At 41.5% G+C, this 25,803-nt stretch overlaps 2 long non-coding RNA genes across 2 annotated transcripts in view; both read right to left on the minus strand.

Annotated features, from left to right (window-relative positions):
• Window positions 1-25,803, minus strand: part of LOC122174545 (uncharacterized) — a 75,831-nt gene that overhangs the window by 30,588 nt on the left and 19,440 nt on the right. The window lies entirely within an intron of this gene.
• Window positions 6,921-19,126, minus strand: LOC135983016 (uncharacterized). Its single transcript, XR_010600512.1, has 2 exons — window positions 8,665-19,126; window positions 6,921-7,027 (listed from the first exon to the last, which is right to left on the minus strand). It is a non-coding gene; the product is annotated as an uncharacterized LOC135983016 (long non-coding RNA).

Genomic DNA, 25,803 nt, shown 5'->3' on the forward strand with positions numbered 1-25,803 from the left:
TCTGTAATAGGCAAATGTCAGACCTAACTCTTATTTCTCTTCCTTAAGCCCACATCTACCTTCAGTAACACGGACACACACATTGTTTCTACCTGCCAATTGTGAATAGATTTTAACTTAGGATCCTTCCAATGTTACATACACAGGTGGGTCTCTGTTTTCCTAAATAGTGATGGTTTATCTATGATTTGCAACAGACAGTTGCAGCCTTGAATCAAAAATCCACAGCAGCGAAACCAATTTTCTCCCGTCAGTTCAGGCTTTGTATCATACAAAGTCTCCTTCCCTTAAGATCTGTGGTGTGGCAGCAGGATGACAATGTTACAAATCTCAGAGTTACAGATACCAGAGTTACAAATTGACCATCAACTAAACACTTCATTTGGAACTGTAAGTACAGGCAGCAGTGAGAAAAAGCAAGTACAGTACAATACTGGGTTGAACATAAACTACTAAAAAAAATAAAGGGAAACCAGCATTTTTCTTCTGCACAGCAAAGTTTCAAAGCTATATTAAGTCAATGTTCAGTTGTAAACTTTTGAAAGAACAGTAACATTTTGTTATGAACAACCTCCATTCCTGAGGTGTTTGTAACTTTGAGGTTCTAGTGTAAATGTGGAGCGTGAGTTCCATACTGTCATTGGTGCAGAACATGTTTGGTCTTACCCTGCCATCTAGTGGAGATTTAGAGTGGTGTCAGCAATGGGGAGAGCTTGCCATGGTTCAACCCCAGTTGTAGCCAACGCACCTCAGCGCAGGCATTAAACACGGTTTCCCAAAGGCACTCAACATGGTTCATCTATGCTAGACAAATAAGGTACAAATCATGAACTGGTTTGAAGACAATAGCAATAAACTATTGACTGCAGGTTAAATAATTCTTGAGATTGTGCACAATTTCTTAAAATGGACCATTTTAATTAGGAGTGCCCAAAACTATGTGAACAAATCCAGAACCTAATTATAAAAGTGACTTGGTCTCTCCATAAACCACATCTTCCAAACGTCTCGGTTCCAACACTCAGCCCCTATTTACCACTGTTCCCTCTGTGTCGGGACAAATTAGCCTTTTGGATTGGCGTAGTTTACAGCTGAGGCTTTTAGCTACAGCTGGCTGCAAGCTTCAGCTATTTTGTGAGATGAGGAGATGAAATTACTTGGATAACACAAGTGCTGAGGTTGTACGGACTATGTCCCTCCCCGCAGGGACTATTGAGTGGTGTAGGGCAACTCATATTTTACATCAGACTAATTTAAAATTATTAGGGTGGGTGTTGCTACAAACATAGATGTGAGTTTGATGGAAGAAGGGAAAGGAAGAATGAGGTGGATCCCATCAGATACCTCCCATCTCCAAAAGAAAATTAAACTTGAAACAATATGGTCTGATACAAAAATCAAAAGGCTGCTAACACCATTTTCTAAAGACAGGAAAGAGTGGGATTTAAAGGGATAGCTCTTCACACCCATGTGCTCTTCCAGGAGGTCTCTTTAAACCAAGACACCCCACACACACACCACCCCTATTGTCTCTGAAAACAGATACAAGGTCTTGGCCTGATCCTCAGGGATAAGGAAAAAGGATTTATGTTAATAGCAGCTGGTCAAAAGGAAGTCCCATGACAGCCATAACAGCATGTTAATAAAAAGGCAGAAATGATTCCCACAAATTCCAGATACTGTAGGAAAAGCATTAAATATAATCAAGATTTTCACTGACACAACAGAGGCAAAACTACTCTCAGTTATGCATGGGCAACATTTTTTGGACCAACCCCTTTTTTTTTTTTTTTTTTTTGCTATAAAATGCAGACACAAAGATAAACTTTGTGTGAATTTGTGTCAATTTCATTGAATTCCAAAAACTCAAAACATTTTGTTTCAAGATTTTTAAATGAAATATTGCAATTCAAAACGATTTTTTGTTTTGAGTTTTTTTGATTTGCTGAAAAAAGTTTCATTTTTAGCTCAACCCAAAATAGTACCCCGCACCCTCCATGTTGCCAACAAACTGAAAAAAATCACTTATATGCTCAACTCACTTACTCACCTTCTACTAGCCATTAAATCAAAGTTTTAGGTTGTGTGACAAAAATTGAGCCTGCCTCTTTGAATATGCCCACTATTTACTGAAAGTGCATATATTTTGCCTCTGCAAACCACATAAGGCCGCCATTTTACAAAGACTTTCACAAATACTTAACTTTATGCACTTTGCGTAGTTCTACTGATCGCAATGAGTCTACTCCCAAGTTAAGCACATGTGCAAATCTTTGCAGGATTGGGATCTAACCAAGCGTGCAAATGCCAGTCTGCACATACAGTTTTCACATTTGCCTCTCATGTGCATGCCAAGGAGATGTGCTCATAAAATAGATTCCATTAGGGTGGATCTATACTTGAATTTTTAGTAAATATTTGAACACACTATGATCAGATCTAATGTAGATAGGATACGTTTGTTGCTAGTTATGCTTAACCATGGCTTATATGACTAGCAACACATGCTTATTTAGACAGGACATTAGACTTTACAAATCACGTTAGTTAATGTATTACTTAGCATTAGGGTGACCAGACAGCAAATGTGAAAAATCGGGATGGGGGGTAATAGAAGCCTATATAAGAAAAAGACCCAAAAATCGGGACATCTGGTCACCCTACTTAGCATTGTTCAAATGATTAAAATTCAAGTGCAGACAGCTACTTTTGCCCAAAGTGGTTTAGGCACTAAGGGGCAGATTTTTAAAGATATTCAGGCACCTAAAGATGCAGATAGGCTCCTACGGGGATCTACAAAAGCACCTACCCACCAGGAATTAGGAACCTAAGTACTTTTTAAAATCCCACTAGGGGGCCTAAATATCTTTAAAAATCTGGCATTAGGGAGCCTAAGTTGCATCGAAAGTCATCGGAATTTAGGCTCCTAAGGGTGTGATTCACAAAGATATTTAGATGCCTAACTCTCATTGAGATCAATGAGAATTAGGTGCCTATAAACCTTTGTGAATCCCTCCCCCCAAGAGCATAAGTCACGTTTGAAAATGGGATTTACTCTCATAAGTCTCTTTGGCATGGTTTGAAAATTCTAACCCTACCCTTAAAGAAGCCAAGCTGAAAATTCAGGTTAAGAAGTGTTTGGAGTAAAACCTGTCAAACTGAGTCTTTCATTAATGAAATTGTCTGGCTAGTTTCAGCACTATCTTTTCCCATATAGAAGCCAATGGAAGCAGGCACCTGAAATGGAGGACGGCCCATAACCCTTTTCTTGGGAGCATGTTACATGCTCAGGAATTTCCAGCCTTTGCTGTGCGCATCTCCACTCCCAAGTGGAATAGGCTAGGCAACGAGTCAGTGTGCCTGCGTATAGACTGATGATGAATGTGTTTCTTTTACCTTGAAATCTGAACAGTCTCCCAAAGACGTCCGCCAGGCAGTTGTGTTCTGTGGGGATCTGGCGCCTATAAATCAAAGCTTGTTTGTTTCCCAGTGGGCTTGTACCAGACTAAAGGGAGGCACGCTTACCAAATCCGCCTTTATTGAAATGGGTCAGATGAGAGAGCCTGTAAATCTCCTTGATTGAGACAGAGAGCATCTCTCCGTTTGCTGTATTACTTTAAAAATGGCTCTAGCATGACTGACTACTTTAGCTCTCTCTTTCACTTTATCGTACATGCTTGGCCGTGTTTACCTTTCTGTGATTAGTAGCTGCATGATGTAAAGAATGCCATTCTCCAGTCAAACACAAACAGCAGCAAAGTCTCCCAGATCAGTAATCCTCAGAGGCAGTTAATTATGGAGTACATTCAGGAGCTGGCAAGATTGACTCCCACTCTCTGGCTGCAGGGTGCAGAGCTGATCTGGGTAAAAGGGCAGCTGAGCTAACACATTTGGCATGTTCCTTAGGAGTCTAATAAAAACATGTTTTCAAGTCATGTTCTTACTTCTCCCCTAAGCCATTAGGATGACTCAGGTAGATACACTCACAGACTCACCAAAAAGCAACCACAAAGCTTTCTCAGGTGCATCTGTGAGCAGCCAAAAGAATAGTCAAGGGGAAAACTTCATGTCTAACCATGAAATACACACAGAATAAACACTGGATTCTGCCCAGGCCACTCTCCTTTTACGTTGCTTCTGAGGAGTAAAAGGAATGAAAGCGACCACTGGAGAGTTTGCCTAACTCAAGGATTCCCCTCCAGCACAGAGCCAAGAAAGTAGCTCTATGCGAAATTCCCTTTAGGCCTGTCATGGGATCATGTCAGGAGTGGGAGGGACCATCATCAGAGTACGGTGTGCTCCAGCTCTTCTACACAAGGGAGTCTCCCCAATGCAGCATAGAGCAGCCTTGGAGCTGGGAGCAAGAGATTCTCCTTTGCCACTCTGTTGTCAGTGCAGAACTGGAAGAACAGAAAATCTGGCCTTCAAAGGCTGTCATACTGTCAAACAAGTCAGTAACACCACTTACCATATCTATAACAACTTGGTGATCTCAAAGCACTTTATAAATATTAATGAACTCAGCTTCTCAACATCCCTGAGAGGCAGATAAGTGGCGTAAGCCCCACTTTGCAGATGGGAAAACCGAAGGACACAAAGGATAAGTCACTTGCCCCTGGTCCAGTGGTTTCCCTAGGAATTGAAATTAGGGGGGGGTGTTTGAATTTACAGGGAGGGGTGTCGGAGCCAATGAGGGGTGAGACTGTGAGGGTGAAGGTGGGTTGTATGGCACCATAGTAAAAACTGAAAAATGTTTCATGACCATTTTATTAGATTTAACTCATGTTTTAAAATCACCCAAATTAAAGTTGGCTACTCAAGCCTTCTATGAAGCAGTACGTCTACATCCTTCTTGGTTTCTTGTTATAATTTTGCACAACTCTGTTAATGAACTTCTTGAATGCAATGCGTTCATCTTCGGTGGCTTCTCGTGTGTCTGGTACTTCCATTCCTTCAATTGATATGCTCATTAGTTCATTCACATGATCAGGCAGAAGGCAACTTGTTTCAGAACACAAAATTCTATTCAATGATGAAAAAGAACGCTCAACTGTAGCTGTTGTGACTAGGAGTAGCAAGAGATGAATTCCTACTTCTTTCATCCCAGAAAACAGAACGCAAAGATCGGGTCGAGCCACTAGTGATGATAAAAAAGAAGTTGAAGTCAAATCTTCATTCATTCGTCATATGATATTCCACTCTGTGTTCAAATTCTCTATTCTGTCCCGATCACATGGCAGCCCCATTGCTGGTAGTGCCTCACTCCACTCAACTTTTGGTGTTTTATAGGACTGGCATCTGTAAAAGCTACGTAGAGGTTGAGTAGAATCTAGAAGTCGCTGTTGTGGATTTTTAAGAATCAATTCTGTGTACTTTTTAAGTTGTCTTAACAAACACTTCTTATCTTCTTCACTTAAGGATTCAATATAAATGCCTTCATTAGTCAACTTCTGGACTGAAGTCTTTGCTTCTTCCAGTACTTTTTCAATGGATAGCTCTCTGATCCAAATGTAGCTTCTATTGCTGGACAAAGATCTACTACTGTTGTAGCAGATGCCTGGATGGCATTGTTTAATGACCCAAGTGGTTTCAACAGTAGACTTACAAGAGAGAGAATGGCAATAATCTTCTCTGAATGTAGTAGCAAAAGTAATCCATCAGCCTCACTACTTAGATCCATCTCATCTTGGTAGATACTTTCCAAAGCCAGTAATAACGACCAAAGTAATTTTAAGACAACAGCCAAGGATCGCTCATGAGTAAGCCAGCGGGTTTTCCCAGGTTGGACTAATTTGAACTTCAGTCCCAGAGTATCTTCTATATTTTCCAAGATATTCAGTCTTTTTGGACTCTTGCTGAAAAAAGAATATAATGAAGATATTAAATTTATAGCTTTTTAAATGTCTTTTGAAGATTCTGCAGCTTGTACTAATGCTAGTTGCAGTAGATGGCCTCTGCAGTGTGTATAGGAGAGATTAGGCTTACACTTTTCTCTGAGCAAAGCTTGTACTCCACCATGTCTTCCAGAGAAGTTTGCAGCTCCATCAAATACACAAGCAGCCATCTCTTTGGGGTCCAATTGACAAGCATTTAATTCTTCTAAGATGTGGATTGTCACAGATGCAGCCGATGTGTGTTCTATAACTTGAACATCTAGAAATGCATCTACTGGCCTACCCCTAACATCAAGATAATGTACACAATGACTTAATACTTGATGCCCATTTGCATCAGTGCATTCATCAGCCATGTATGCAAATTTTTTGAATGTGGTGAGAGAGTTCTTCACTTTTTCAACTGTTGAGTCTTTCACTGTTGCACCGCATGCTTCTAGCCAGTGAGTTGAGTTTCTTGCAGAAAGATAGTGAGCATTTGCTGGTCTTGTTCGGAACCAGTGTTCCACTTCAGGATGAACAAGTGACAATGCACTTAACATTGGCCTCCGGTTTGTAGTGTGTGGTATCTCTTGCTTAAATAGAAAGTAGGATGCCACAGCCATGTTTGTTCGCATGAACTGTGTTGTGTCTCCAGCATTCTTAACAGCCTCATTAAGTACTTCTAAAATTGGCTTTGAAAGTGGGCTTATAAGGCTTTCTGCATGTTGATACACTCCAGAGGCCTGGTGTTTTGCAGCCTTTTCATGTAATTTGTCAGCATTGGCTTTGCTGATCGGTTTGACAAACCAAGCTGCTCCACTTTTACCAATTATAGCATTGGGAGGCTTTCCTTCTTTGTAAGCTTTTTTGCAAGAGGTGCACCATTAGCCATCTTTTGTAACTTCAATAAATGGGAACACTTTGACTGACAAACATTGGGAACTTCCTTTAGGTTTTGGAGACACTGTTTCTTCAGCAGGTAGCTGTATTTGTGCTTCAGGCTGGTCGGATGTAGATATACCACTTGAACCTTCAGATGATATGTTGATATATTCTTGGTGCTTGATGTGTTCTTCACCTTGGTTAGTTTTTGAGGCCTTTGAGTGGAAAAATTGTTGTATTGTTTTTTGTCTTTTCATTTTCACTTTGACCTGCAACATATAAAAGAGATATGAATAAAGTAAATGTTTTGTTAGGATAATGCAAATTTAACATAAGGATAATGCAAGTTACACCAAAACACATAACAGGTCTAGATTTCTAAAAAAATATAATTAAAAAAATGTTTTTAATTTAAATTGACTTTTGAAAAGTAAGCCCTCATGGGATAAGAAGGCAGTCCTCTCATGGATCAGTAACTGGTTAAAAGATGGGAAACAAAGGGTAGGAATAAATTATCAGTTTTCCTAATGGAGAGAGATAAATAGTGGTATCCCTGAGGGGTCAGTACTGGGACCATTACTGTTCAACGTATTCATAAATGATCTGGAAAAATGGGTAAACAGTGAGGTGGCAAAATTTGCAGATGATACAAAACTATTCAAGATAGTTAAGTCCCAGGCAGACTGCGAAGAGTTACAAAGGTATCTCACAAAACTGGGTGACTGGGCAACAAAATGGCCGATGAAATTCAATGTTGATAAATGCAAAGCAATGCACATTGGAAAACAATCTCAACTATACATACAAAATGATGGCATCTGAATTAGCTGTTAACACTCAAGAAAGAGATCTTGGAGTCATTGTGGATAGTTCTCTGAAAACATCCACTCAATGTGCAGCAGCAGTCACAATAGCAAACAGAATGTTGGGAATCATTAAGAAAGGGATAGATAATAAGACCGAAAATATCATATTGACTCTATATAAATCCATGGTACGTGCACACCTTGAATACTGTGTGCAGATCTGGTTACCCCATCCCAAAAAATATATAATGGAATTGGAAAAGGTACAGAGATGGGCAACTAACATGATTAGGCGTATGAAACAGGAGGAGAGATTAAAATGACTGGGAATTTTCATCTTAGAAAAGAGATGACTAAGGGGGGATATGAGAGAGGTCTATAAAATCTTGACTGGTGTGAAGAAAGTGAATAAGGAAATGTTATTTAATCCTTGACATAACACAAGAACTAGCAGTCACCCAATGAAATTAATAGGCAGCAGGTTTAAAAAAAACAAAAAGAAGTACTTCTTCACACAACTTAAAGTCAACCCAGGGAATTCTTTGCCAGGGGATGCTGTGAAGACCAAAACTATAACAGGATTAAAAAAAGAACTAGATAAATTCCTGGAGAATAGGTCCATCAGTGGCTATTAGCCAGGATGGGGAGGAATGCAACACCATGCTCTGAGTGTCCCTAGCCTGTTTGCCAGAAGCTGGGAATGGGCAACAGGGGATGGTCACTTGATGATTCCCTGATCTGTTCATTCCTTCTGAAGCACCTGGCCTTGACCACTGTCAGAAGACAGGATACCGGGCTATATGGACCACTGGTCTGACCCAGTATGACCATTCTTATGTAAAAATTAATTATAATAATAAAAATGTTCAGTACAGAAACTCCTCAACATAATGACCTCTCAAGATAGCAACGATGTGAGATAACAACCTTGGCAAATAATGCATTTTAAAAATCTTGGCCTACTAGGAAACATATTTATATAAGTTTCCATTCCCAGTCACAAATCTAGCATTCTGGAGAAAATTCACTAAAATATAGTCCAACAAACAAATGTTTATTTAACGTGCCCCTCACTTTTCCCTTCACCGCACTCCACTCACCGGTGTTGTCCTTGGTCAGTGGAGACTCAGAGTTCAGAGGTGCTTTCACATGAGTACACCATTCAGGTGCTCGTTCCTCCAGCTGCTCACTGTTCCCTCTGGCCACTGCTGTTCGTTGTGCCACCGTTCACTCCATCACTCTGTTGCCAATGGCCCTGCACAGTCACCTTCTGCTGCCACCTGCCACTGTGACCTCTGCGAGTTGGTCTCTTGAGGTTCCACCAGCTCTCAGTGATTTCAGCTGAGCTCTCAGTGGGGGAACCTCGCTGCTAGTGCAGACTGGGCTGTCTCTTACACAAAAACACTGTCCCCACAGCAGGACTAAGCACTTAGACCTGATTATCAGTGATTTCAGCTGCAGTGGTCACTTAACAGAACAAAAGACTATCTATGGAGCCTAATCAGCTCTGTCTTTAAACAGTGGAGAGGGACAGGTCCCCACCCTCTCTCTTGATGCCCTTAATCAGCACAGGCTAAGTACAGTTCTACTGCCCTTTACGCATACAATAAGAACAATATTTCATCCCCCACATTCAAGTGGTTTGTAACCCAACCCCAGACAACACAGCTCTGTTTGCTGGATACCTAGGTAGATTAGGTGTGAATGTAAATACAATCTGGCCCTGAAGCCTTTCCCCCCAATCCCCAGCTCATCACTAGTTGTCAGGGACAGCTCATTTAGACTTTGCCTACAAATCATCATTTGAAATTATTAGGTTGGCCAACATCACCGAAATGAATGCAACCACTGACATCATAAAAAACAACAGCTGTATAAGGAAGCTAGTCTATGTTCATACTTTTCAAATCTATTATACTTTTTCAGATGCACGTATTTTATCATACACTGTATATGCTTTTAAAGTGTGTATTAATGTTTCAATTTCAATTCAGATTTCCAAACAGTCACTAAATTGGCATGTAACTAGCTCACAAAACTTGGTGGGGTGTTGGGGAAATTCAGGGGGGGGTGTAGGGAAATCACTGCCCTGGTCTCATGGCGAGTCCATGGCACAGTTGGAAATAAACCCTGCCTAGATCTTATATTGCCCATTTACTGCAGAATCTCCTATCATTCCTGTACTTTAGCCACAAGCTCATCCTTCCGCCCCTGGTTTACAGTCACCCACTCCTGCCCTTCTGCTTTCATGTGTGATGTCACTATCCAGCCAGGTGGCCACTGTGAGCATCAGAATGTCTGTCTGTGTGGCTCACAGTGGGAAAGCTTCCTGTGTTGAGCAAAATGGAGGAAGTGTTCCCCAGAATAATATGTCGGATGAAGGTGCTTCCCAGTGCAGGTCTCATGTCATGGGCATGGAACAGACAGAGAAGCAGGTATGCATACACCACCAAAGAGGTGATTTGCCTGCCATGACTCCTCTTTAGAGAGTAATGGTCTGAAAGCCATTGAAAGTGTAACCGTGAATTAATCAAGCCATGTCTGTAACGAATACGAAGTTAAAAAACCCAGCCACTGTATTTGGCACTGGTGTGCCTACTGCTGGAATACTATGTCCTGTTCTGGCGCTCACAATTCAAGAAAGATGTTGAGAAATTTAATAGGGTCCAGAAGAGAGCCACAAGAATGAGTAAAGGACTAGAATCATGTATGTCTTCTAGTGTTAAACTAAATAAACTAATCTCTAAGGCTAACAAAGAGAAGGTCAAGGGATGACTTGATTACAGTCTCTAAATACCTACACGGGGAACAAATATTTAAAAATGGGCTCTTCAATCTAGTATAGCACGATCTAACGGCTGGAAGTTGAAGTTAGACAAATTCAGACTGGAAATAAGGTGTACATTTTTAATGATGAGAGTAATTAACCAGTGGACAATTTACCAAGGGTCATGGTGAATTCTCCATCACTTGCAATTTTAAAAATTGAGATTGGATGTTTTTTTAAAAGATCTGCTCTAGGAATTATTTTGGGGAAGTTCTGTGGGCTGTATCATACAGGAGGTCAGACTAGAGGTTCACACTTGTCCCTTCTGGCCTTAGAATCTATAACGCTCACCTAGGAAGCTATTTTAATATTAGCTCTTGGGAAAGCAGAATAGTTAAAAGTTGTCTCCCTTCGAATGAGAACTATTTGTGCTGTTCTATGTGTAGTGCTGTGACAGGGAATGTGATGATATGTAGGGGCCAGTGTCTCTCATTTCTTGATGACAGCTGGTTAGGAGATGTGCACCTGCCTCATGACTTGCCACTGTAGTAACTACGTGATACTCATTGACCTGACCCAGATGAGACTGGCACAAGAATGTATTAAAAACACATCCAAATGGATGCTATGATGATTGAGGCCACGTAAGTATTCAGATAGCCAGACAGAAATGATGCTCTGCATGTGGGCAATGGTATCACGGTACCAACAAATCTGGCTTTAAAGCACTAACATCCCAGTCACAGAGGCATCCTCTTCCAAGGGTCTCATAAGGCACACATTCACCTGCACATCTACCAATGTGATATATGCCATCATGTGCCAGCAATGCCCCTCTGCCATGTACATTGGCCAAACCGGACAGTCTCTACGCAAAAGAATTAATGGACACAAATCTGACATCAGGAATCAAAATACTCAAAAACCAGTGGGAGAACACTTTAACCTGTCTGGTCATTCAGTGACAGACCTGCGGGTGGCTATATTACAACAGAAAAACTTCAAAAACAGACTCCAACGAGAGACTGCTGAGCTGGAATTGATATGCACCTCTGCCATGTACATTGGCCAAACCGGACAGTCTCTACGCAAAAGAATTAATGGACACAAATCTGACATCAGGAATCAAAATACTCAAACACCAGTGGGAGAATACTTTAACCTGTCTGGTCATTCAGTGACAGACCTGCGGGTGGCTATATTACAACAGAAAAACTTCAAAAACAGACTCCAACGAGAGACTGCTGAGCTGGAATTGATATGCAAACTAGACACAATCAACTCCGGTTTGAATAAGGACTGGGAATGGCTGAGCCATTACAAACATTGAATCTATCTCCCCTTGTAAGTATGCTCACACTTCTTATCAAACTGTCTGTACTGGGCTATCTTGATTATCACTTCAAAAGTTTTTTTTCTCTTAATTAATTGGCCTCTCAGAGTTGGTAAGACAACTCCCACCTGTTTATGCTCTCTGTATGTGTGTATATATATCTCCTCAATATATGTTCCATTCTATATGCATCTGAAGAAGTGGGCTGTAGTCCACGAAAGCTTATGCTCTAATAAATTTGTTAGTCTCTAAGGTGCCACAAGTACTCCTGTTCTTCTTTTTATAAGGCACACACTCACCCCACCTATAGGGGAGTACATACACTCATTTTTGATGAGTCATGCCATTTAAGATGCTACATGACTACTACTCTCCTAGTTTTCTGCTTTCTTCCTGCCCATTATCTTCTCCCTCCCCATCAGTCCTGAACCCCTACCTGGTGCCAGAGAAGTGCCACAGTAAAACAGAGCAGTTTAAGGGAAACATTCCTTAGCAGGGATTTAAAAAATGCTTTGTGATTAACATACACTAGATGGCAGACTTGCACCATGGGACAAGCCCCAGCCCAGCAATGCTGGGGGTTTTGTGGACTTTTCCTCAGCAGAGCTGTAATTCAGATTTTGAAAAGGAGAGCAATGAACACTTTCAATAATTCTTACTTTATTTTTTAAGGCTGCATTTGAGCAGATTTTCGTTTGCAATATGTACAGCATGTTTTCACTTTACAAAAATCATTTATTAAGCAGCAAGGAAATATGTTCTATACTTCATCAAGGTTTTCATTAGGGTATGGAATAAGGCATATAGCAAGGAACAGGTGAGAATGACCAATGTGTCAGGATATTAAGGCCATAGGTAAAATCCAAGGTCACACTGAAAATCTAGAGAAAATTCACTTTCCATTGTGTTAAAGCTGGTACCTTAATATCCCAGTAGCCTGGAGATCCCTCCCCAGCACCCCTTTGTTGGCACACCAAGCTCCATGCTCATTTTAATCCAGCATCCAAAGAAATAGAGTTCTCAGACCTACAAAAATAAGTCAAAGCCACTATGATGTCTGCAGGGAATTTACTCCTCTGCAGAAATATGAAGCTACTCATATAGTTTAAAAGAGACCCAACATCACGGGCTTTCACATTTGCCACTTTCTTCTCTTTCTTGTTTGGGTTTGATCCGCTGTCCATAGATCAGTGGGTTTGAACTGTTCCAGTCATGAAATCCTACCACCGAGCTACTTTTGATTTAGGAAACTGGCTTCTTATTTGTTGAACAGTTGTATAATTCCAGAGGGTTCTGGCCATATATTAGCAGTACAGATACTGAATTGCTCTGTCACCTTGGTAAGTTCTCCTACCATCATCGGGATTGCGGCCAGGGCTCTTTTACGCCCAGCAGATCCCTGGCTGCCAGAAAGCCTCTGGGAGCTGCTTGGCAACCAGCTTAAATTACAGCAGCCTCCAGTTTCCTCTAATTAAACAGTCCAAGGAGCAGGGGATTGCAAAAGGTAGCTTAAAGTCACCTATGCACACCTCGCCCTCTTGAGCTGGTGCTGAGCCCGCCTTGGCCAGATCAGAGAATCAGGACCAGTAAGTGAGAGAGTGGAGAAAGTATTGCAGAATATAGAGCAGAGTTCTCTGGACTCAGTTTTCCAACTTGGCTACTAAGTCAAGGCAACCAGTTCTGCAGCGTGGCATTCAAATCAGTAGTTAGATGCCCAAGATTCCATTTTAGGCACATCAGTGCAAATGTGAGCCTTCAATTGTGCCCAGTTTTGAAAACTGGTTTAACGTCCTGCATTTGTTAGTTCTTTTGTTCCTTGCAGTGTTACTTTTCACTGCTCTTTCCTTTAGTAGCAAGGTCATTTAGGATTTACCAGCTGTTCAAACACTTTAGAAGCGCTAATATTTAAACACTTTCTTGTGTTACAGAAGTTCCCTAAGTTGTCAAATATACAGTATTACAAAAGGGGAGAGTCATCCCTTCATAAGAAGTTTCTTGGTTTGCTGCGCTGGCAGAAAATGATCATTGGCAGCTTCCAATACATGGACAATACTTATTGCCCAGCTTCTGCAAACAGAGCCTGCATGGTTAGCAGCCTGGTAAATAGGCCCCTTATCTCAGCAATAGACGTTTACTGACAGCAATAGAGCTCACAAAACTGGAGCAATTTTATCTGTAAATTAAATTCCAATCCTCACTGGTAAGTTATTCCTTAAATTGATCTGATAAAGATGCTTGAATCACTCAGAACACGGAATTCTTCTGGCCCCACCTTACTAACATGGTCTAACCCCGTAAATTATTGTTTCATAGAATCTCTTAAATATACACTTCGTGGAATCTGTCTTGCTCCCAGTGACTCTGAGCTCTCCCTGGTGAGCTGCACTTCCTGGCTGAAGGCTTCTTTTAAAACCCAGCTCAGATTTTTCCCTACATTGCACGGAAGAAGCCTACGAAAAGAACATTCGTGTGCCCAGAAAAGCGTTCATGCAATTTGAACAGGTCTATAGCTCGCAACATGAGATTCCTCTGCTGTTTTCAGGACTACATTGTGGTTAGGGACACAGAAAATGTATTTTGGTTTAATAATCTAATTTTTTTTTATCACATTTGTAAATGGATTTTACCTTTTGGGGTACCATTTAAAAAAAAAAAAGCTTATTTCATTATCAGGCAGTATTCACTGATCTATTTGATCTAGTTTTCCAGATACCATAGGTATGCTTTCTTCTGCTATACAAGCACAAAATGGTAGTGGTGGTGGGATGTGAATATAACACCTTCTAATCAAGGTTCTCAAATGGTGAAAAGGTAAGTAACACCTTACCCATACCTCTGTCAGACAGCGAAAATAGTTGTTATACCCTTAAAGGTGCAGATTATTTCCTCATGGTCACACAGCAAGCCAATGGGAAAGCTGTAATGAAACCCAGGTGTCCTGCTTGCTAGTCCCTTATTTGGTCTACACTGACTTTCAGTGGCACTTGTGCTCATACATCACATTGGCATTATTGAAAATCCCACCCTTAATGCGAATTCCTTTAAGCCAGATCCTGAAAAAACATGCTTATCATTAAGCATGTGGGTAATACCATTGATCTTAATGGGGCTTCATCTTAAGCACTTGCACAGTCTTTGTATGTTTGGTGGTGGTGGGGGTGTGTGTCTTAATTGGTCTACTTTACCTGTCACTTGTTGAGTTTCCATTCAAGGAAGCGAAGTATCAGGGAGGACAAGCTACTTGACCTATACTTGCTATTTTTATTTCCAGCATTTGTGGCCTTGCTGAGACCTGTTAAGAATTAGCTGTGATATTACACCCCAGACGAGTCGAAACAACAGATCTCAGTGCAGACTGTCTACATGTAGCGCGATGATTTAGTTACTGCTTTCCTCCACCCAACTTCTTTCTTATTCCCATTAGCGACACGCTGGCTGTAGAGAAAACTTATTCATGCTCTAGAAATGTAATATTTACTCAAAACAATTTTTATTTGGCTTGGCTTCTTCCCAGTGCCATAAAGTGATAGCCAACCCCAAGTGCTTACATAGACAACATGTGCATCTGAGTCATATTTATTATCCCAGTTATAAAAAAAGCACACAATTTTGTTGTTTGGTGCAATCGAATGGGACTCAAGGAAGCGGCACGTCTTGAGCATAGCCTTTCTCTGGAATCTGCAAAAATTTGCCATGCTCCAAATTTAGAACTTGTGGGTGGAAGCTAAGCAGGGAGCCAACTGTTTATACCATTACATCACAGGAATTGAGGGCTTTACGCCGAAGGATCCAAGAAAATTAATGAAGAGCAGAGGCTGTAAAATTCCCATCTGTTTAAATTTAAGTCATGGCAGAGAGGTAATTATTAATAAAAGTGGCTTTATTCGCAGCATGGTAATCTCATTGCTTAAATTAAACATATCCCTTTTCAGTGCATTTTACTAGTCTGTTGGAACTTGTAAGAGTAATGGTTAAGGATTAACATTTGTAAAGGACAGGCTCAGTGAAGCTCTGAGCTCATTCTAGTTAAAATCACACTCCACTGAACAAGCTTTTAAAATAAATAAATAAATAAATATATAAAAAAGCCCAAAGTAGCGCACTTATCAAAATGGCATCACTCTTCCGCTGGCTCAAGAGGGTGACTGGGATGTGGCTCATACTTTTGCTGCAAAGAGACTAAGGATCTCAAATGGACACTGATCAACACTGCAATTAATTTGAAAACTGTTTCAATTTGCTTGACCTTCCTGGTTTGGGGCAGCCAGTATAAACTTGAACGTCTGCATCAGTCTCTCCGGAGTAGACAGTGAAGCACTAGGGCAAGTTACCAACATGCAGGGGGTGTGCAGATTAAGTGTGCACAGATTGTCTGATTCCTTCCTCCTACTCACTGTGTATTCCCATAACTCCCATGGCAGACATGCTTTTACACACGCTACGGTCACAAGCTTCAGGAACGATTGTAATTCAAACCAGTGCCTATGTTGGGGAGGGATTGGCAAAGAGACACTGAGCAATGCAGCCACTCCCAGTGGCATTGTGCCTGGAGCAGGCGTAATGCCTTCTGGGGCTTGGTGGTGGATCATGGGTCTGGTGTCCTTGTCTCTCGATAATTCTCTCACAGGATACACTACACACTCCCTCCCAGCTCCAACAGCAAAGGGCAAGAGGGAGTCTGGTGATGACAATGGGTTAAACTCACTCGGGAATGCAAAGACCGAGACTGTGAATGGAAGGGGAGTCCTTGGGCCTAACCAATGCTGTTATGTATCCCAAGGATTAGGCACACTCATTTTGCCATAAGAAGTGCAGTTAGAAAGATATAGCAGTGTGCTTAAAACAAAAGAAAAAAAGATGGAAACTGCTCCCCATTCTTAAACTACATAACTGTTTGCATGCTTAAGGACATGGTCTTTGAAACATTATACTTTGCACCTTTCAACTGAGGGTCTCCAAGTAATAATAATATATGGAGATGTACCTATCTCATAGAACTGGAAGGAACCTTGAAAGGTCATTGAGTCCAGCCCCCTGCATTCACTAGCAGGACCAAGTACTGATTTTGCTCCAGATCTCTAAATGGCCCCCTCAAGGATTAAACTCACAACCCTGGGTTTAGCAGGCCAATGCTCAAACCACTGAGCTATCCCTCCCCCAGGGAAAGGGCTGGTGCAGGTGCCGTTTCCAAACACCGCCCCCCCTGTCCCCAGTGGCACTGTGCCAATGTGGGGAGCCAGCCCTGCTCCCCAGGGAGATCCTCACCTGCTCCCTGGGAGAGCCAGGCTCTGCCCTCCTTGCCCCTGCCCCCCTGGAGGGCGAAGTACTCAGAGCCTGGGAATGTTTAGAGACCCTGTGAGCTGGGGGCATTCTCAGCCTCCTCCTTGCTTATAGGTTCCTCCAGGCCAGAAGGGACAGTTGTGATCATCTCCTCTGATCCCCTTGTATTAATTCTAATGAACAATGCCACATTATGCAGTATTCATTTTTGAAAGTTTATAATAAGCGATGCTCTGGGGGGAGGGGAGGGGGAAGAATGGCGCAAGGTAGAAGTTTCGCGGGGGGACGCACCAGAAAGGGCCGGGGGAGAGACCTGGCTCCAAACATTGGTGGAGCTGGGCCCCCGGCCCTGAATATTGCTGGAGCCCGGGCACCATGGGCCCACGGAACCCGGCAACCCTGTCCAATCCAGACCTTTCTTGATTACTGCAGATCCCTAAAACACAGGGCTTATCAGGAGGAGGTTATTTAGTATATGGATACTTTTCAGAGTGACTGATTGCAAACGTTCAGAGCTGAGTGCTTCGTATCCATGTAACTACCTCCAGATAGGCGACACATTGTAAATTGTGGAACTTGAAGTTACGGTGGCAGCAAAGTCATCTAACAGAAAACAGGTTTATTATTTTGTGCACCCAAAATTTGGTTTACTCTGAAAAGACAAGCAGACACCCCAGAAACTATCTTCCTACTGTCATCCCATTTGCATTCAATGTGCAAGCATCCACCCTCTGTACAGTCAGTGTGTGTGTGTCTGTCAGACGCATCAACATGAGTCAAAAGGGGAAGAAGTTACAATAAAGTGACAGGCATGAAATTATATAGTGACATTGTGGCCAAGAAGCACAAAAACTCCTGCCTGTCAGACCCAAGACAGTAAGTCCGAGGAGCTCCTGTGAACATCTGCAAAGCTACCTCATTAGCCTTCTTCCAAACCCTCCTTAAAACACCTTTCCCACTATGCCTATAAAAAACATTGACAATGGTTATGCCACTGTTGTACTGAGACCACTACCTATCATGCTGACCGATGCTGACTTACTGCATGTCTGTACCATCTGTTGTCTCTTTTCTTACACTTACATTGGAAACTCTTTGGGGCAGGGACTGTCTTTTTGTTCTGCGTTTGTACAGTGCCTAGCACAATGGATTGTGGACCATGACTAGGGCTCCTAGATGCTACAATAATACAAATAATAAATAACCCAGTCCTATTAAAAGCTGCTACTCAGGCCATCACCTTCCAACAACAATGGGGAATAAAGTTTGTTTGCTTGGTTATTGGACCTACTATGGAATTCAGAACCATGAGCAGACTAGGTAAACTAAAAGGATCATTTTGAAGTTAGAGAAATAAAGGATCTGTTCTCCTTCTGCCATCCTAGTCTTGTAAAACCAACTCAAACTAGTAGCACAGAGATTAACATTATTATATAAAATAACAGGAACAATTTTATGAGAAGATGGGACTTTTAACTTTAGTTCCTCGTTCACTCCCCCACCCCTGACCTACTTAAACCCTGAAATTAAGGAATATTGATGACAACTTCCCCTGCAGTTTCTTTAAGGATGGAACATTTGACAAGCATGGAAAGCATTACGGTCATAGCTTGGAAGTGTATAATAGAAATTTGGAATAGATTTGAAAAGAATGGCATCCTGAAAGGACTGGTACTATTAAAAACAACATGCTCAAAAAGCACAAGTCTTAACAGCGGGCTATGGGACTTTTTCTGTTAAAGGAGTTTACACAACTAGATCCTAATGGGATCAGCAAACAAACACTTGTGTTTATTATAACAGAATGAACAGAATGTACTACACAGAATATGACTCACTTTTCCATAGGAGGCCTGTCTATTCTCTGGCTTTAAAATAATGAAATATTGTGTCTCTTCGCTGCAGTTTGTTGTACAAAGTTTTAATGAGTTCATCTCAAGGAGCTGCCTGCCACATAAAAGCTGATTCATTCGGTTAGTGAAAAATCTGCCTTTTGATAGGACACTTTGTACTAGGGTCTCACTAAATAGGCTGGGGGGCGCTCGAGTTTTCACAGGTGTTTTTAGTCTTGAGTGCTTTCAGGAAGTGAATTTTTGCAGGCAGTTGCAGTGAAATGTCCGCTGCTTTTGCTGGGTGACATGGCAGCGTACATTGCACTGTCTTACTGTCTGTGGAATATCCTTTCCTTATCTTTATATAGTTTAATCTTTAAAGGCTCTATTTTAAAGACTTTCTATCAGACAAGGATTTATTTAAAAGCTGTTGGGGATATTTAACAAAATGTTTACAGTCATTTTTTAAGATATGCAAAAAATGCAGTCAGTTAGCTTAATGGGTTGGAAATTCTGATTAGGTGCTGGGAAGGGTGGATGTTCTTAGATGACCCTCAAAGTAGTTTCAAGTGAAAGAGGGATGGGGGGTGGAGAGGGAGGGTGAAGGTTTGAAGTAAAGAAGTAAAAAAAGAGCCAGGGAAATTATGAGCAAAGCAAGAAAAGCCTTAGAGGGTTAAAAGAAAAAAATATTCCTGGGCTCCTGCTGGTATTTATAATAGTTGTGAATTTGCCAAAGCCTAGCATCTCAAAGTGTTTGCAAACCCAAATTCTGCCTCCTTCCACACCATTTAAACAAAAGAGCTGCTCAGGTATCTAACTGAGGGCAGAATCAGGTCTAATAATTAGTTAAGCCTCACATCATCTCTGTGAGATAGATACATATTATTATATGCCAAAGGTAGTCTATTTCTTTGTCAAGGTCCAGATTTTTTGGTCAAGGTCTAGTCAAGGTCCAGACTCCAGAGAAGAAAATAATAAAAAAACCAACAATAACAATAATAAGTAAATAAAAAGATTTTGGGATCTATTCAAAAACATCTGGCAATCCGGATTTGGCCTGCGATCTGCCTACTGCTGCTATATGCAGTGTTGTTGTAACCTGAAGCTTGTCTCTTGCACCAACAGAAGTTGGCCCAAGAAAAGATATTACCTCACCCACCTTGTGTTTCACATATTATGTCCATTTTATAGAGAAGGAAACCGAAACAGCGAGAAGTAAAGTGACCTGCCCCAAAGCTACAGAGCTCAGGAATAAAAACGAAGAGTTCTGACTCAGTGCCTTTCAATCACTAGATGAGAGGGAGCTTGCAAGTAACAGGTTTGGGAGATGGAAATCCCCAAACCTGGATTAGTTGCCATTAACACCATGAAACCTACTATTTAAAGGATGTGGGGGTGGTGGAATCTTGTGGTTTTCTGTGCCCACTGCTGCTGAGTCATGGTATAATGTGCACATTTATATGGCTGTACAGTGCACTATGTGCCGTCACCCTGACAGGGGCTTATTGTGCAAAGTTTCTCCAAATGATTGAACTCTGCTAGTAACTCAGTGTGTAACAGCTCATCATACAATGAGGAACTATAAAGTAATTTACCAACAAACATCTATTAGCACCAGATTATAAGACCAAGGATCTCATATTTTAAATCACACACACACACACACATCTTTAAATACTCTTGCTGAAAATTATGATTTTATACGAATCTTAATATAGTCTTCACTCCAAGTTCTTAACTAGCTGTAGTCCACTCATCCTGAGGAAATAATAGTGATTCTTAAAGGGACATTCCCTCCATTTCTTTAACCTTCTAATTCTTCACGTTTCTGTTTTTAAAAAATATGCCTATGTCACAATGTCTTAACTGTATAAATTTTAACATTCCAATGTAAGCTAAGATTATCTTCCCTCTTGCCCATTGAGACATGTGGGTTTGGCTTTATAAACTCCATAACCGGCCTGCTTGAACCTTGTCCAGTAAGTTTTCATCTAAATTGATTAGGATTTGGAACGTACATTCTTGGACAAATTGTATTCTAATGAACAGAACACTCCCTTCACAGCTGTCCTGCCAGAAAGCCAAGATTTTTTCTGTCTAGAAATCATCCCAAAGTGACCCTTAGATAAAGTTCAGAATCCAGTTTCATTTTTTAATTAAGAAAAGGTTTATCTAATCTCATTCCATGCATTTCAGCACCAGGCAGTCGCAGCATGATTTACCCCAAACATTCTACATTGAAGAATTTGCTTGTGATGTTGAAAAGTTTCACACGCAACGTGTTTCTTTCTAAGTAATCTTTACCATAAGTGCAAGATACGAGGATGGCATTTAGGGAGGATCCCTCTCTCGCTCATTCAGATACCTGTAGATAGAAGGTACACAAGCCCCCAGCCTGACTCACTCCCATGCCAAAACTACTCCAAATATACCTAATGAAGACAGCCAGGTGAAGCAGACAACAATCCTACAGTCTGATCCAAAATCCACTGAAGTGATTGGAAATCTTGATTTGACTTCAAAGGGTTTTGGATCAAGCCCCCGTGAGCTCATGTCTCCTCCCTCCCTTCTAATATCTCAAGAAACCAAGTTCCTAGTCCCTTAGTTCTATGAGTAAACTTCCTGAAAAATCATATTCACTAATTAATGTTGACTGAATGTGGAAGGCATTTACTGCCAGTAAGAGCCTGTCTACTTCTTAGGATAAGAATTGTGCCAGCAGAATTGTGATGTGGCTTCCCAGTTTGGCTTGACATGGATGTATTATCTTAATACTCTGCCAGAATTTTCACCCAGATGCCTGAGCCCCACACATTGTGTTTGCCCTCCTGATCTGTCTCACAAGGATTTTAGACTATGCCCATCCCAGTGGCACAGGAAGACACTATCTGATGCAGTCTGAAATATGTAATTGATACCCAGCTTTATACCACAGAGGTGCAAACCCTCTTGCTTGTCTTAATCTGAAAAGAAGGTGACCTCTTAAGAATTGGGGATCCAATTCAAACAGACATTATCCTGTTTGGCTCTGTGAATAAGGATCTGCCCATAGTGTGCATGTGTTAGTAACATGCCTACAAGGACGGTGTGAATAGTAAACTCTCTTGAAACAGTGCAGCAGAAATGAATTATGGCATTAATGTAAAACGACGACAAACATCTTTGCTCTGCTATGGCACCTTTTCTTAAGGCATTTCCAAGTTCTTCATCCACCTTAGTTAATTAAGTCCCACAAGTTTCTTATGAGATGGGGAAGTATTATCATCACTGTTTAGGAGACTGAGGCAGACATATTAAATGACTTGCCCAACACCACTCATTCAATGGTAGAGCAGGGAAGAGAACTTGAAACCCTCAATGACCAGGCTCATGCTTTAGCCAGGAGAGCAAGTTGTTTCTTTCTGATAATTACATGACTCCAAAACTACTTCAATGAATACAATGGTAATGCTGGCACAAAACAGATTACAGGAAATAACAGGAGCTGGGCACCTAATTTCCCTGGGATCTTAGAGAATTTTCCACAGGCAAAGAATTCAAACCATTGTCTTTGAGACGTCTTGGCTCTAAAGATCATGGCACCTGGAGAAAGTCAGGGCAAGCTTCCCTGCTATTAATATACAATGCCCCCTGTACTCAAGGCAGCTCCATCCAAGTCAGATGACTGTCAGGCTTTTCTGAATGGTTAAAGGGACCTCACCTTGGAATACACACCTTTGTCAGACTGACACAGATGGAAGAGTATCACTTAAGAATGAAAAAGGTCTTTATGATGAGGGTGATGTGTTCACCCCTTTGTGACGTACTGTGTTAATTGCTTTTCATGAGCTTCAGCTTCCAAAAAATAAAAGACCCATTTATCACTTCAGTGCAGTTAAATGGCTCATCTCAGCTCTTATGAAAAACAAAATCTAAATTTTAAAAATGACAGGAAACAGAAACAGACTATCCGCTCACATCTCTGTTGCACTGTGTTCCAAAATCTTGCTATTGTCTGGAAAACATGGTTCTAATAAGAAGGCTGTAAGATACAAAATCGCTCTCCAAGCAGGTTAAGGAAATGGATAGCATCATGCTTGGAATGATTATCTTTAAATCCATTTGCGGGTAGCATGGTTTTGAGCTTAGTGTAGAGAGAGGTAAATGGAATTATGGGCCCCAAGGCAAAACAATGATACACTGCCAGGAAATGTCCTCTACTTCTTGGTCTTTATTGTTGTTTTTTAAAGAGATATCCCTAAAATACAATTAGTTGGTAATATCCAGATGAGAAAATGGTACATGTGATGACACAGATGAAATTTTAAACACAGAAGGATCCCTTTCATCTCCTCCATGGGATGCTTACATTGTAAAATAAGGAGGTAGACAGAGGAAAATGTCATTTCAGGGTACGTGTCTAGAATGAAAGAAGACTGAGAGTCACTTATGAAAGCTCTTTAGTTACACTGGGCATTTTACAGTATAATCCATTTCTCTGTTTGAAGCTCAGTCAATGAGATAAACTGCATTCTGACCAAGAAGTGGTGTGATTTTAGAACATGATGGCATTTTCAGTTCAATATCCTAAAGGGTCAACTCATGTGCTCACTAAACACAATGACATTTTCACTGCGTTAAAGGATCACTCAGGTCCTAAGTGATCGCAGGATTATTAGATGGAAGATGAAGGATAAGAGAGAGAGAAAAAAAAAGACAGCAGCAAAAAGTCAGGCTGAATAAAACAACCTTCATATTAGGTGGTCTCTGTATGTAATAGAGTTAATTCACAACCTTTCAGTATCCTGTGGTAGTCAAACTTGTTATATTCAACCAGGTTCCTCTTTTTGTTTATCTGGTTTGTTATTGTGTGTATGTTCATTGTTATTGCAGAAAGTTACATAAAGCTTTTAACCAGGCAGCTAAAAGATGTTCAGTGAAAGAAAGGCAAAGCTGAGTCTTGAGCCAAAGAGGAGAGTTCAGATCAGATCCCAGATGACAGGCTAAGGCCCTCTCTGTGCAGTTCTAGCAGCAGAAGGGGGGCTTAACTAGAGCTGGGTGAGGTGTTCGCTGAAAACTGCAATTTTGGTCAACATGAACCTATATTTGAACCGAATACTTTTGGCTAATTTTTCCCCCTGAGACTTAGGCACCATGGAGACGGTGCTGCTCTCTGTCTTATAACATTTAGCCCAGTGGTTAGGGCACTCACGTGGGAGGCCAGGGTCCAATTCTTCTCCTCTGCCTGCCCTCATCACTGGGCTATTGGATATTATGATGTCGGTATCTCTCCTGTGGCAGCGCTTCCACTTCCTATAAAATACATGAATAGTCATTGGGCCATACAGAGAGAATGATTCTCTAGCCTGGTGATCGGGTTCTCTCTTGGGAGATGGGAGGCTCAAGTTCATGTTGCTGCTCTGAGTATTATTTATACACAGTGGAATCAGTGCTTAATTTGTGCCATGGCTAAGCCCTGGTACTGCTGGGCTCGGCAGTTCATCGCCCCAGCACCCCTGGGCTTGCTGTGTCAGTTATGAAAGAAAAAAAAATTGCTTGAGCCACAGCACCTCTTTCATTACAAATTAATCACTGAGTGGAACAGTTTCAATGGAAGATATTGAGAAATAATCCCCTCTCCACCCCCTCCAATAGCCCAGTAGTTAGAGCTCTCCCTGCTAAGTTCAAATTCCTTCTTCACATCAAGCATCATTTGAACTCCCACATACCAGGTGAGTGCCCGAACCACTAGACCAAAAGTTATGGAGGGTGGCACCACCATTGCCCCCATGTTTTTTAAATCTAGCCCTTTATTTCCTTTATGTTCTACAGGCTTTTCGCAGACAAAACTCCCAGTTGTAATTAATTGAAGTTTTGCTGGTGGGCTCAGTTAAGCAAAACATTAATCACCCTCAATGAGAGTGGAAATCACTAAATGTCTTGCAAGATCCATCCTCACGTGAGGGCTACAGGTTCATACCCTCAGTAGTTAAATCCAGGAGCAGAAGGGTTAGAGAAAGGAACGCCTGACCTCTGTAACCAGGCAGAGAGCTTTAGGAAAGGAGACAAAAGGTCAATGCTCAGAAGGAAGTATAACAGAAAACTGAAAGAAAGAAAAAAACAAAAAACAAAGCCATGAGAGGAGAAAATCCAGGTTTACAGAGACAAAACTAATGAATGGCAGTACTGGGACTGGGAACAATCTGTTGCCAGGGCATTATCTCCTATGGAGTTCAAAGTCATAATTTTGGCTACTCTTGATACAATTCAACACAGGTTAGTAATTGTGTGCACACTGCTTTAATTCAGGCTCTGACAATTAACCTAATTTTTCTGGTATTTATCATTTAGAAGATCAGCTATAAAAACATGATCCATACTGAACACTGGCCTCCTGTACAAGGTCTCAGTCCTAGAAAGGTTGCCTTTTAGCATTACTAGGCATTAGGGAGCACCCTACTTACAAGCTTGATATCTTTAGCTAGCTGCTAAGAAACTAATTTATAGCCTGATACTGCATTCCTTCCCAACCCAATGCTCCCACTGAAGTTAGTGGGAATATTAGATGCCGAAGGAATGCAGGATTGGGCCATTAGGCAGCATTGCACTCAGAAGCGCCGCCAGCTTTTCTGCCACCCTAGGCGACGGAAGGTCCCGCCCCAAAATGCCGCCCCCCACAGAGGTGGCGGAAGGTCCCGCCGCCGAAATACCACCACGGTCGCCGCCCCTCAAATTGTAGCGCCCTAGGCGACCGCCTAGGTCGCCTAATGGGTTGTGCCGGCCCTGATTGCACTGGGGAAATTCCTTCAGAAGGAATTAGTGCCAAATTCTGACACCCTTACTCACATTGAATCTGAGTTTCTATTCCAGCAGAGCAGAGCTCAGTGCAGGAATGGCAGGGGCAGGGAAGGGGACAAAAGTAACTTTATGTCACTTTTGAACCTCCTGGATTCAGTGGCTGGTTAGGGACAGCCGTAGTCTCCACTGTACAATAGAGCGGCCTCAGGACTCCGCTACAGGCCCTTGCAGCAGTCCAGATTAACTGGAG

This window comes from Chrysemys picta, chromosome 4 (genome assembly GCF_011386835.1).
Source record: "Chrysemys picta bellii isolate R12L10 chromosome 4, ASM1138683v2, whole genome shotgun sequence".
Classification (NCBI taxonomy): domain Eukaryota; kingdom Metazoa; phylum Chordata; order Testudines; family Emydidae; genus Chrysemys; species Chrysemys picta.